Here is a 12,150-nt window from a genome sequence, read left to right on the forward strand (position 1 = left end):
ATAATCTGCGATAAAAGGAGGAGAACTGAACAAACCATTTCTAATAATGTCATTTCTGCTACAAATATATTTGTTTGAAGTTTAAGTGCAGAGAAAATGTTGGCCATCCTGTGGTCAAAAAGACTGCCGACAGTTGGCCTTCAGGCTCGTTTCCAGATTGGTGGGTGAAATAGCTCATTTGGTGAAAAACCAGGGCCGGGATTTTCCGAAACCTGCGCCAGGTCCCGCCGCTGAAAGCCCCCCCCCCCCCAACCAGCAATTCTCCGGGCCCCGATGGGCTGAGCGGCTGTCCATTTTTGGCCAGTCCCGCTGGCATGAATTACTCACCTCACGCACGGTGGGAGCTGGAAGGTCAGTATGCAGGGGCGGTCTTGGGAGGGGGGATTTGACCCGGGGGGGGGGGGGGGTGTGCCCACGGTGGCCTGGCCCGTGATCAGCGCCCACCGATCTGCAGGCGGGCTTGTTCTGTGGTGGCACTTCTTTCCTCCGCGCCGGGCAACTGTAGGGCTCTGCCATATTGCCCTGGGGCCATTGCAGAGAAGCGAACCTCTGCGTATGCATGGAAATATGCCAGCCGGTCAGCGCGTGCATGAGACTACGCCGGCCATTCCGCGCATGCGCGAACTCGCGTCGGCCCTTCTGCGCCAACTGGAGCGGTGCCAACGACTTCGGTGGTAACCTAGCCCCCGAAAAAGTGGAGGTAAGCGGAGAATTCCTCAACTTGGGTGCGTTGACGCTGGAGTCGTTGGCGGCATTTTACCGCCACTGTGGGGCCATCGTCCATTTTCTGAGAATCCCGCCCCAGAAACTTGCTGTTCTGCCTGAAATTGTAAATAAACCAGCACATGCCTTCAGGGGAAGTGACACAAATACCTGTAATAACTCCTAAAGGGAAAATAAGTATCCTACTTCCTGCATCCTTTGATTGTGATAGCAGTGGGAACAGTATATGCTGCTGAATGGTAGTGATACTCTATTTTGTTAATGTTGCATGGTCCAAGATAAAGATGGGATTTAAGGTGCCCTTGCAGCAGTTGCTTGGCTCGGTTCTTTGGCCAGTGAATCTTTTCATTATATATAAAAGGAGATACAAAATTGTCTTGGGAATATTTTCTCTGCAAAAATATGTTGAGACAGAAGTTAACTAATTATTATGAAATGAAAATCGCTTATTGTCGCAAGTAGGCTTCAAATTAAGTTACTGTGAAAAGCCCCTAGTCACCACATTCCGGCGCCTGATCGGGGAGGCTGCTGCGGGAATTGAACCGTGCTGCTGGCCTGCCTGTGCCAAACCAGCCCCTGTGTTCTAGTTCACTTGATTTAAACCAGACACCTTTGTATAAGAAGAGTTGAGACAATAGCTGAGAAAAATAAGCTATTGTAATGCAAACTTTTACAAGATCGCAAAAATACTAGGCTTTGGGGTTCTGTAGCAATCAGCAAGTCAAGTCAAAATTAATTACAAGGTGTCTTCAGAAGTGCTTCAGATACATTATATTGTGGTTCACATGGGGCACAAAAGGACAGATAAACCAACAGGTCATAGTACCTGTAATTGCTAGTGAACTACTAACCTCGGTTACAGGCTCTGACACTCCTCCTTGACTCTGACTGGGCAGAAAAGGCATCAACTTTAGGCTGGCATAGAAGCAAGATCATATTGGAAGCCATCTGTAAATATACCTAGTCAATTTACACCAGAGGGAAAGCAGTCTATATCCATTTTAAGTCACAATCCCCTGCGTTTTTGTTTCTATGTCTTTCAAAACTACCAAAATAATCATCTGCACTATTAGCTGATGTGCTGCCTGCCTGTGTATCAAATGAAGAACTGATGGATGAGTCAGCATAGGGCAGCATTTTAATCCCTCTCCCATGAGGAGCACAGTAAGGCTAGCCGCTGTTTTATTTCCCAGTCTTGAATAGTCACTGATGGCAGCTATGTAGTCACCTTGAGTATCATCAAGGGACTGTATATCATCTAGATAGGCTGTGCTACCTTGATTTCACCCAAAACTCTTTGTAGATGTATGTGTGCAAGGATTTCCATCATAAGTTGTATCATGAATGTGTGCTTTGCTGCGATACGAGTATGAACGATGAGCAGTGAAAGAACTGTAAAGTTGTCAGGGGAACCGTTTGTAAATGTGGAGTGGATTGGCATCAAATTGTAACTTGTACACTTGATCATCTATCCAATCAATGGGATTATTGTGCAGTTTACCATACCAGTATCTTATAATCCATCCTCCCAGACTTACTGCTCTTCTCCAATGGAGTATGTGAAACAGGATGCTGTTCTCATGCACCCCTTATTTCCACTTCAGCAACTATCAAACTGATTTGGACTTCACCTCCAGGAACTTGCCATGAATATTTGAGGACATCATAATAATGCAATTTACTTGTAAAGTTGACCCATTGATATTCATTTGTTGTTATGTGGCCTTGCTGTTTTGTGTAGAATAATACTTTCTTTTAGTTTTTTTTCCTGCAGCTGTTGGCTTCTTTCTGTGATCCAGGATACATTTGTCTCAGAAATATAATGTCTTAAAATGTTGAAACCAATCCCATGTCAGTGCGTGGGAGAGAAGTACATGGAAACTTGATGTTACTATTCACTATCAATCAGCTACACATTCTACAAATATTAAAGGATGTACTGTATACAATTGTCTTGATGAATTGGAAATGCATCTTGGATTTTGGTGTTTTTATTTGATTTTGCATACTTCTGCTTTAAAATGCACATGCTTCTGTTGACTAGGACTCTGTGGTCATGTTCAATAACATCCACTACTCTGCAGCATTTATGGGTGAATTAATCACTTTCATTACTGAAAGATCAGACTTCTTGGCTGAGTTGTGAGTTAGTTTCTCCTAGTTCAACATTAAGAAGATTCAAGCCATCATCTTTAACTTCTTCCACAAGCACTGCTCTTTTTCCACCTCTTCATTTCTCTTCGCATACCAGGCTGACGGGATTGTTTACAGCCTTGATGCCCTGTTTGATCCTGAATGTGGTTTCTGGCAAATTATTTTTTAAAGCATATCTTCACACGCTCTCGCGCGCATACACTCTCAAACACAGACACTGTTTTCCCCTTTGGGGAATAGTGGGGAAGTGATTATTGGGCTGTTTTACCATGTTGTGAATGCTTTTTCCGCGGCCAACAAGTCCAGAACCCGGAGCTTCTGGTCCATGGGTAGAGGCACTATCATTGTGCCACAAGATGTCCTCTGACCTCAAACGGTGCTGACAGTAAGAATTACTTTTGTTATGCAATATTGCCGGGCTGTGTCTCTTGTACTGCTGAAACCCTAATACATCCCATCAACAGATGTTAGAAGCCAAGACTCTGATGAGTACAACATTGTGCCTCGGGTAACAAGTTATGTATGGGGAGGGATGGGTAGGGTTGGATTTGAGATGCCTTTCTAAGGAAAAAGGAGACAATCTTTGCAATTGGATTATAAGTAAGGCTGGAAGCTGAGCTTGACGTCATTGCTATGATGGGGTTACAAATCTCTTGAGCAGAGTAACAGGTTAGGGGAGTGGCATGTAGATGTTGAGATAAATGTTAGTATTGCTGATGGAAAGTTTGACTTGCACAGATATCGATGTCAGAAAGACAGTTACAGAAAGTAGCAATTACTTAGAATCATAGAATTTACAGTGCAGAAGAATTGCCTTGTTTCATCCTGAACGTGGTTTCTGGCAAATTATTTTTTAAAGCATGTCTTCACACAGTCTGGCACCCACATTCTCATACACTGTTTTAGGAACCCTGGAGCTGAATAGTAGGAAGTGATTATCGCCCTGTTTTACCATGTTGTGGATGTTTTTTCCACCAGTCGAGTCCTCACCAGCTCTTGGAAAGAGCATCCCACTTAAGCCCACACTCCACCCTATCCCCGTAAACCAGTAACCACACCTAACCTAACGGCAATTTAGCATGTCCAATCCACCTGGCCTGCACATCTTTTGACTGTGGGAGGAAACCGGAGCACGCGGAAGAAATCCACGCAGGCACAGGGAAAACGTGCAGACACTGAGAACGTTCAGACTCCGCACAAACAATGACCCAAGCCGGGAATAGAACCAGGAACCCTGGAGCTGTGAAGCAACTGTGCGTACCTCTGTCTCCTTCAGGTGGCTTGGTTGGACAGCTGATTGAGAAGGCTTGAAAAGGAGAGGTTGCAATGTAACTAACTGAAGCAGATTCTGCAGTTCTTGTTAACGTGAATGATCTAATGCTAATCTTAGTAGAAGAATGGACGGTTCTTTTGGTATCCTGAATAGTTATCCCCTCTCATCCGGTATCAAAATAGGTTAACATGTTCATTTATCTCCAGGTTGCCTTGCAAGTTACAGGTGTGTTTGTAAAAGACACCTGTAAGTATGTTGACTGTTTAAAAACTTTGAGTTGTTTCCAAGACACTCAGGTGCTACATGTCCTTTTAGTTCTTGCTATCCTGTTCTTTGTCAACATGACACTAAATATTTTCTAAGTACCTTTGTTTAAGCCCTTTAAATATTGCATATGCTTCGTAAATATTTCAATTTGCTTTATGGCTGTGTTGCTATGCTGTATGCTGGTTCTGAAGCATTAGGCAGTGCTTCACAAATTACTAATGTCTTCAAATAAATAGCGTATCCTGTTGCACTGTTCTTAAATTGGGTAATGTACGTCATATACATCTGTTGTAATTTCTCCTAACATGGATTACAGCGCACTGGTAATCCACTTAAAATGAATGCGTTATTGTTGGCATCTCAATTGTCACTATTTCTAATATTTTGAAGGTTCATTGTAATGGCTGGAATTTTGCACAATTCCCGCCAGGAGCAGGCTAGCAGGCAGGTATGTGTAAAATTGGGTCGGGATGGCAGATGGGATGCCACATGGCGAGGCCATGAGATATACTTTGATTCTAAGGACTCCTGGCTGCTTGATTATGTGTCTCCCAGTAGAAAGGGCCAAGCCCACTTGATTGCACCCCACCTCTCCCTGGGGCCTGCCTGAACAGGAGTGAGCTTGTCCCACTAAACCTGCTTCCCTCGTTTAGTCCCAACCATGGTTTAGTCCAGGAACTGACTCTGCTGCGAGCATCTGACTCTGAATGGCTAGCTGCCCATGGCTCCGCGGCCAGTACAGGTGGATTCATCCCTGACTTTCCAGCTGCTGGGTGGGGCCATCACTTCTACATTAAATCTTGGACAGTATCTTTCATTTGGATCTTTCAATTTCAATAAGAGGAATTCCATTGGAGAATTGTGCAGTATCCTCTAGATTAGAAGACCAACCTTTTTTTGTGCAACACTAAAGCCTATGTTTCATTGACAATTGTTGCAGATGATGGGAAATTTACTGATGTTTTCCTTGCCTAATGCTGATAGATACTGGGGTTAGATCTTGATCATTTAAAAATTTTAGCTTTGCATGTTTTCAGAATTTTATGCTAATAGCTATTGAGCACTTTGTTCCCCTCACACTAATTTATTTCTATTGTTTCTTTCGGGGATCATTAATTTATTTTCCAATGGCTATGATTCCTTTGGTGGTGGTCTCATAGAATCATAGAAGTTACAGTGCAGAAGGAGGCCATTTGGCCCATCGAGTCTGCACAGGCTCTTGGAAAGAGCACCCTACCCAAGCCCACACCTCCACCCTATCCCTATAACCCCATAACCCAGTAACCCCACCCAACACTAAGGGCAATTTTCGACACCAAAGGCAATTTAGCATGGCCAATGCACCTAATCTGCACATCTTTGGACTGTGGGAGGAAACCGGAGCACCCGGAGGAAACCCACGCACACACTGGGAGAACGTGCAGACTCCGCACAGAATGAAATGAAAATGAAAATCGCTTATTGTCACGAGTAGGCTTCAATGAAGTTACTGTGAAAAGCCCCTAGTCGCCACATTCCGGCGCCTGTCCGGGGTAGCTGGTACGGGAATCGAACCGTGCTGCTGGCCTGCTTGGTCTGCTTTAAAAGCCAGCGATTTAGCCCAGTGAGCTAAACCAGCTTATCTCAAGTGACCATTATTGAGTGTGAAATATCAGCAGGTGCGCACAGTTCAAGTGTTGGCACATCAGCTCAGATGCTAGTATTGTAAGTTCAACATTTGAAATTAGTATTCAAACTTTTTCTGAAGAAGTATTATAATTGAGATACTGTTTAACCACATCATCTGCTGAGAATACCATAGTAAGAAGTCTGACAACACCAGGTTAAAGTCCAACAGGTTTGTTTTGAATCAATAGCTTTTGAAGAACAGCTCCTTCCTCATTCACCTGAGGAAGGAGCTGTGCTCCGAAAGCTAATGATTCAAAACAAACCTGTTGGACTTTAACCTGGTGTTGTAAGACTTCTTACTGTGCTTACCCCAGTCCAACGCCGGCATCGCCACATAATTAAGAATACCATGTTTGTTTGTTGTGTATAAGAGCCAAACTACTGACTATTTATCATAACTATTCCTTTCTCATTACAGCATGTGCTTATCTACAAGAAGAATAGAGCAACTATTGGTTTCTATATGTCAGTAATTCGCTAGAAGATTGAAAAGTAAATAACAAACTCAATTGAAACATTGAACTTTAGAATCCTGAAACTGAAGAATGAAAGCATTAAAGAATGACCGAATTTAAGGACTGGAAACTGTGATTAAAATATGTAAGTGAACTTCATTGTGAATATTCGCTTTGTTGAAAGTCTGTTTTTTTTAAATTGATCATTAATTGAAGAAGGAAGAATGTTGTTTGGCCAGAAAGGAGTCTCGTCTTTTTGAGGAAATTCTTAATTTGAATACTTCCTATTTGCAATTAATCATTCTGAAATTCCTCAGTGCATCTGACAATGTTTCAGGGCCAGAAAATTGAATAGACAAGTATCAAATTCCCCAAAGCACCCAATTTGTATAACTTTTAAAGCAATGCTAGATTCTCTGCTCTTTCAGGACTCCACCTTTCGTAATCATTTTGCTGAAGTGTCATAACAGAGGACATGCAATTGTTGCTGTAAAATAAAACTCTACTTAATTGACCCACATTAGTGTATCCCTTATGAGGCCAGCCTTGGTCAACTGGTCTCACATCTGAGACTGATGATCTCGGGTTCAAGCCCCTTCCAGAGGTTTGAGCACATAATCTACAATGTGACTTCAGTGCAATATTATGACTGTACTACACTCCTGGAGGTGTACTATCTTTCTAAAAGGTGTGCTCTTTTAGTGGGTTTGAAAGATGTGATGCTTTTTTGGAGAATAGGCGTGGTCTTCTGTTTCATTCATGTCTAAAACAGCAGCTCTAAAACAGCATAATTTATCTTGCTGCTGTTTGTAGAACCTTGCTGAATTCAAATTGATTGTTATGTTTTACCATGTTACGATGATATTTCAAATCATTAACTTAGAGCACTTGGAATGACCTGAGGGTTTGAAAGACACAGTATGAATGCAAGTTCATTATTTTCAGACAATGATTATTTCAGCTCTTGCTGTAAAGAGTAGTTTATTGCTTCTATCACTTGTTTGTGACACTGGTTAAGGGAGAAAGGGTATTGTTCTCCTCAAAATTTTTCCGACTCGAGATAATGTGTGTGCTGCCCTTGTTCCTCTTGACCTCTCGGTAAGATCTATGGTGTCTGCCCTGGAGAGATCCTTTGGCTATGTTTGGGCAGCACAGTAGCATTGTGGATAGCACAAATGTTTCACAGCTCCAGCGTCCCAGGTTCGATTCCGGCTTGGGTCACTGTCTGTATGGAGTCTGCGCATCCTCCCCGTGTGTGTGTGGGTTTCCTCCGGGTGCTCCGGTTTCCTCCCACAGTCCAAAGATGTGCAGGTTAGGTGGATTGGCCATGATAAATTGCCCTTAGGGTCCAAATTACCTTTAGTGTTAGGTGGGGTTACTGGGTTATTGGGATAGGGTGGAAGTATGGGCTTGGGTAGGGTGCTCTTTCCAAGAGCCGGTGCAGACTCGATGGGCCGAATGGCCTCCTTCTGCACTGTAAATTCTATGATCTATGTTCCAAATAGCCCCTGTTCATTTCTCACTGTTGAAGATTGGGATAGACTTGGTACATCCTTGTTTTCAGGACCTTGGATGAACAATGAAAAAAAAAATGCTCCCATGACATGAGATCATGCACTGTAATTTTCATGTTCCTTTTCACTTGCTGACCATTTATTTTCTTCCCTGTGACGCATTAGAGGCCAACTATCTCCCAGTGCAAGGAGGTAAAATTACTCCTCTCCATGGACAAACCAGCATTACAGATGTCCGTCTTCAGCCAATTGATATCCGTGTGATATCAAGAAATGGCTAAAGGCATTGGCTCCTGCTAAGGCTAAGGGCCCTGACAATATTTCTGCAATAGTACTGAAGACTTGTGTTCCAGAACTTACTGCTCCCTCTAGTCAAACTGTTCCAGTACAACTATAACACTGGTATCTACCCGGCCTACCAGCAATGTTGAAAATTGCCAAGGTATGTCCTGTACACAAAAAGCAGGACAAATTCAACCCAGCCAATTACTACCACATGAGTCTACTCTCTGTCACCAATAAAGTGATGGAAGGGGTCATCAACAGTGCTCACAAGTGACACTTACTCAGCAATAATCTGTTATAGATGCTTAGTTTGGACTGTGCCAGGGTCACTCAGCTCCTGACATCATAACAGCCTTGGTTCAAACATGCACAAAAGAGCTGAATGCCAGAGTGAGGTGAGAGTGACTGACCTTGACATCAAGATAGCATTTGGCCGAGCATGGTATCCAGGAACCCTGAGTCAATGCGAATCGGGGAAAATCTTCTGCTGGCTGGAGTCATACCTGGCACAAAGGAAGATGTCAGGAGCTGAGTGATCCTGGCGGAACCCAAACTGAGCAGCCATGAGCAGGAAGATGTGACTTAAAGCTACCTTTTTTAAAAAAAAAAAAAAAATTTCAGAGGACCCAATTATTTTTTTCGAATTAAGGGGCAATTTAGTGTGGCCAGTCTACCTGCCCTGCTCATCTTTGGGTCATAGGGTGAGTCCCAAGCAGAAATGGGGAGAATGTGCAAACTCCAGATGGATAGGTGACCCGGGACCAGGGTTGATCCCTGGTCCTCGGCGTTGCGAGGCAGCAGTGCTAACCACTGCGCCTCCGTGCCGCCCCAACCTAAATCTACCTGTGTGTTAAAACAGTCCGAGGAATATAAATACAAGTTTCAGCCAGTGTCGGGCTGTATGACTTGTAGTTGTAGAATATGCAAGTCTAATTGGAAATTTTTCTCAAGTTGTAAAGGCAATTTTGTATCTGATGGACTCAAATGTTATTTGAGGAATAAACACCATTTTCTTGAAGTCTATTATAATTTCAGGATCGATCAAATAAAATAGCTTCTTAACCATGAAAAAGTTATTGTTTAAGATTCAGGTCTCATAGCAACATTGTAACTGCTGCTTCTTTGAATCAATGTTTGTGGGGAGGTATAGAATTAGGCTGCGTAGAAACTCCTGGAGGGTACAGACTGTTGATGTCGCCTTCATCTTTCAAATTAAAGAATGTTTTCATTCAAATCTAGCGAGTTTTCATTTTTAGCACAAAGCCTTTGAGCAATAAGTTGTCAAATAATTTGTTCCTGCCATTTTGACACGACCAGTTCCACCATCTGAGTCAACTCTCCCATGCTATCAACATTCTTACATATCAGTGCCATCCCATTCCTTTCCTCTCCCCTCATACCATCACTACTTCCCTCATGCCACCCCCATTTTGCTCTTGCCTCTCCAGGTAGGGTAATGTTTTTAGGGGGTTCCCTTAATTTTCACTGGTTTTGTTGTCCACTAAGCCCAGCACCAACCATTGAAAACCTCTGCATGTCCCCTATGCTTCTGCATGTCCCAGACACCACCAACAGACATAGCCCTTAAATTGGCCAAACTGTCGAGACAGACATTCTAGAAGATTTTTAATGTATTACATTATATAACGAGAATGATAGAGCATTTTCAGCCCATTGGAAAATCAAGGCAGAGGATGAAACAAAGTTTTACAAATTTATTCGAAAGTTTTGAAAAAATTGACTTCTGTTTTTATCCTAGTGTCAGCAATAACTTAAGTGAACTGTTTTAATTATTATCATTGGGTAATTGGTCAGTTAGATAATATAAGTTCTAATTTTAACCTATTATTTAATGAATGTATATTTGTACCCTCTTGTGCTTTTTTTAAAAAGGAGCACATGCGATGTGGGTATTGCTGACAGGGTCAGCATTTCATTTCCATCTGTAATTGACCTTGAGAAGGTGGTGTGCGGCCACTTTGAACTGCTGCTGTGCATGTGTTGAACGTATTCCTACACTTGTTGGGTAGGGAGTTCAAGGATTTTAACTCGACAGTAATGAAGGAGCACTGGGTGACATATTTCCAAGTCAGGATGGTGTGTGACTTGCCAGGTGCTGGTGGTCCAATCCCTTGTTCTTCTAGATGGCTTGGAAGATTCTGTAAAATAAGCATCAGCGATATCCTGCAGAATACTGCAGCAGCAGTGTATCAGGAGTGGAGAGACTGAACGTTCAATATGACAGATTTTAAAAATTATTATTCATTTGAGGGATGTGAGCGTCCTTGAAAAGGTGATGGTAAGCAGCTGCCTCACAATGTTGCCGTCTTTGTGGTGTAGAAATACATACATTGCTGTTTGGGAGGGAATTCCAAGATTTTGACCCAGCGATGTGACGGTGTGGTAATATAGTTCTAAGTCGGAATGCTGTGTGACTTGAAGGGGAACTTGCAGATGGTGGTGTTCCCCTCTGTCTACTGCTCTTTTTCTTTCAGGTAATAGAGGTCATGGATTTGGAAGGTGCTGTCAAAGGAGATTTGGTTAATGCAGTGCAATTTGTAGATGGTAAACATTTCGGCCACTGTCTGCTAGTGGTGGAGTTGGTAGATGGTGTGCTGATCAAGCAGGCTACTTTGTCCTTCGTGGTGCTGAACCTCCTTGAGTGTTGTTGGAGCTGCACTCGCCAGTTAACTGGAGAATATTCCATCACATTCCTAACTTGTGCCTTGTAGACAGGCTTTGGGGAGTTAGAAGGTGAGTTACTTGCTGCAGGATTCCTAATCTCTGACCTCTTGCAGCCGCAGAATTTATGTGGCTAGTCTAGATGAGTTTCTGGTTTGTGGTGAGCCCCAGCATGTGGATGGTAGAGAATTGAGCAATGGTAATGCTGTTAAATGTGAATAATCTTAATAATAATCTTCATTAATGTCACAAGTACGCTTACATTAACACCACAATGATGTTACTGTGAAAAACCCGGGTCGCCACATTTCGGCGCCTGTTCGGGTACACTGAGGGAGAATTCAGAATGTCCAAATTACCCAACATCACGTCTTTCGGCACTTGTGGGAGGAAACCGGAGCACCCGGAAGAAACCCACGGAGACACAGGGAAAACGTTCAGACTCTGCACAAACAGTGACCCAAGCTGGGAATCAAACCTGGGACTGGCGCTGTGAAGCTAACCTCTATGCCACCATGCCGCCCAGTGGATATAGTTCGATTCTCGATTATTCAACATGGTCATTGCCCAGCACTTATGTGGCGTCAATGTTTGTTTTAACTACTTAGAGCCCAAGCCTCAAAGTTATCCAGGTCTCACTGCTTTGCAGGCACAGGCTGCTTTAGTATTTGAGGAGTCATAAATGGTACTGAACATTATGCAATATCAGTGAACAGACCCACTTTGTTGGGGGGATGATCATTGATGAAAGAACTATTGGGCTTGGGTCACATCCCCGAGAACTCCTGCAGCAATGTTCTGGGATTGAAGTGATTGACCGGCAACAACCAGAACCATCTTCCTTTGTGCTAGGCATGGCTCCAACCAGTTTTCCCCTTGATTTCCATTGACTTCAGTTTTGCTAAGACTCCTTGACGTCACACTCGCTCACTCTCACCTACCCTCTGGAATTCAGATGTTTTGTCTGGACCAAGGTTGTAATGACAGGCTGTGGCAGAACCCAAACTGAGCATCGGTGAGCAGATTATTATCGCACAGTCAATGAAACCTTTGGCCTTGATTTCCACCCATCGTAGCTAATAGGTCAGGGGGTTGTCTGCACACGATCCCAGTGGCCACCAAGCTCTGG

At 43.3% G+C, this 12,150-nt stretch overlaps 1 protein-coding gene across 3 annotated transcripts in view; it reads left to right on the top strand.

The window, feature by feature from the left end:
- The window catches only part of cdk17 (cyclin-dependent kinase 17), a 292,409-nt gene that overhangs the window by 50,000 nt on the left and 230,259 nt on the right, over positions 1-12,150 (top strand). For all 3 annotated transcript variants that reach the window (XM_038810897.1, XM_038810899.1, XM_038810898.1), the window contains exon 2: positions 6,504-6,685. The gene's annotated coding sequence lies outside the window, so the exon portion shown is untranslated. The remainder of the gene's footprint in view (positions 1-6,503; positions 6,686-12,150) is intronic.

The sequence above is a fragment of the Scyliorhinus canicula genome, chromosome 11 (genome assembly GCF_902713615.1).
Source record: "Scyliorhinus canicula chromosome 11, sScyCan1.1, whole genome shotgun sequence".
In the NCBI taxonomy this organism is placed as follows: Eukaryota; Metazoa; Chordata; class Chondrichthyes; order Carcharhiniformes; family Scyliorhinidae; genus Scyliorhinus; species Scyliorhinus canicula.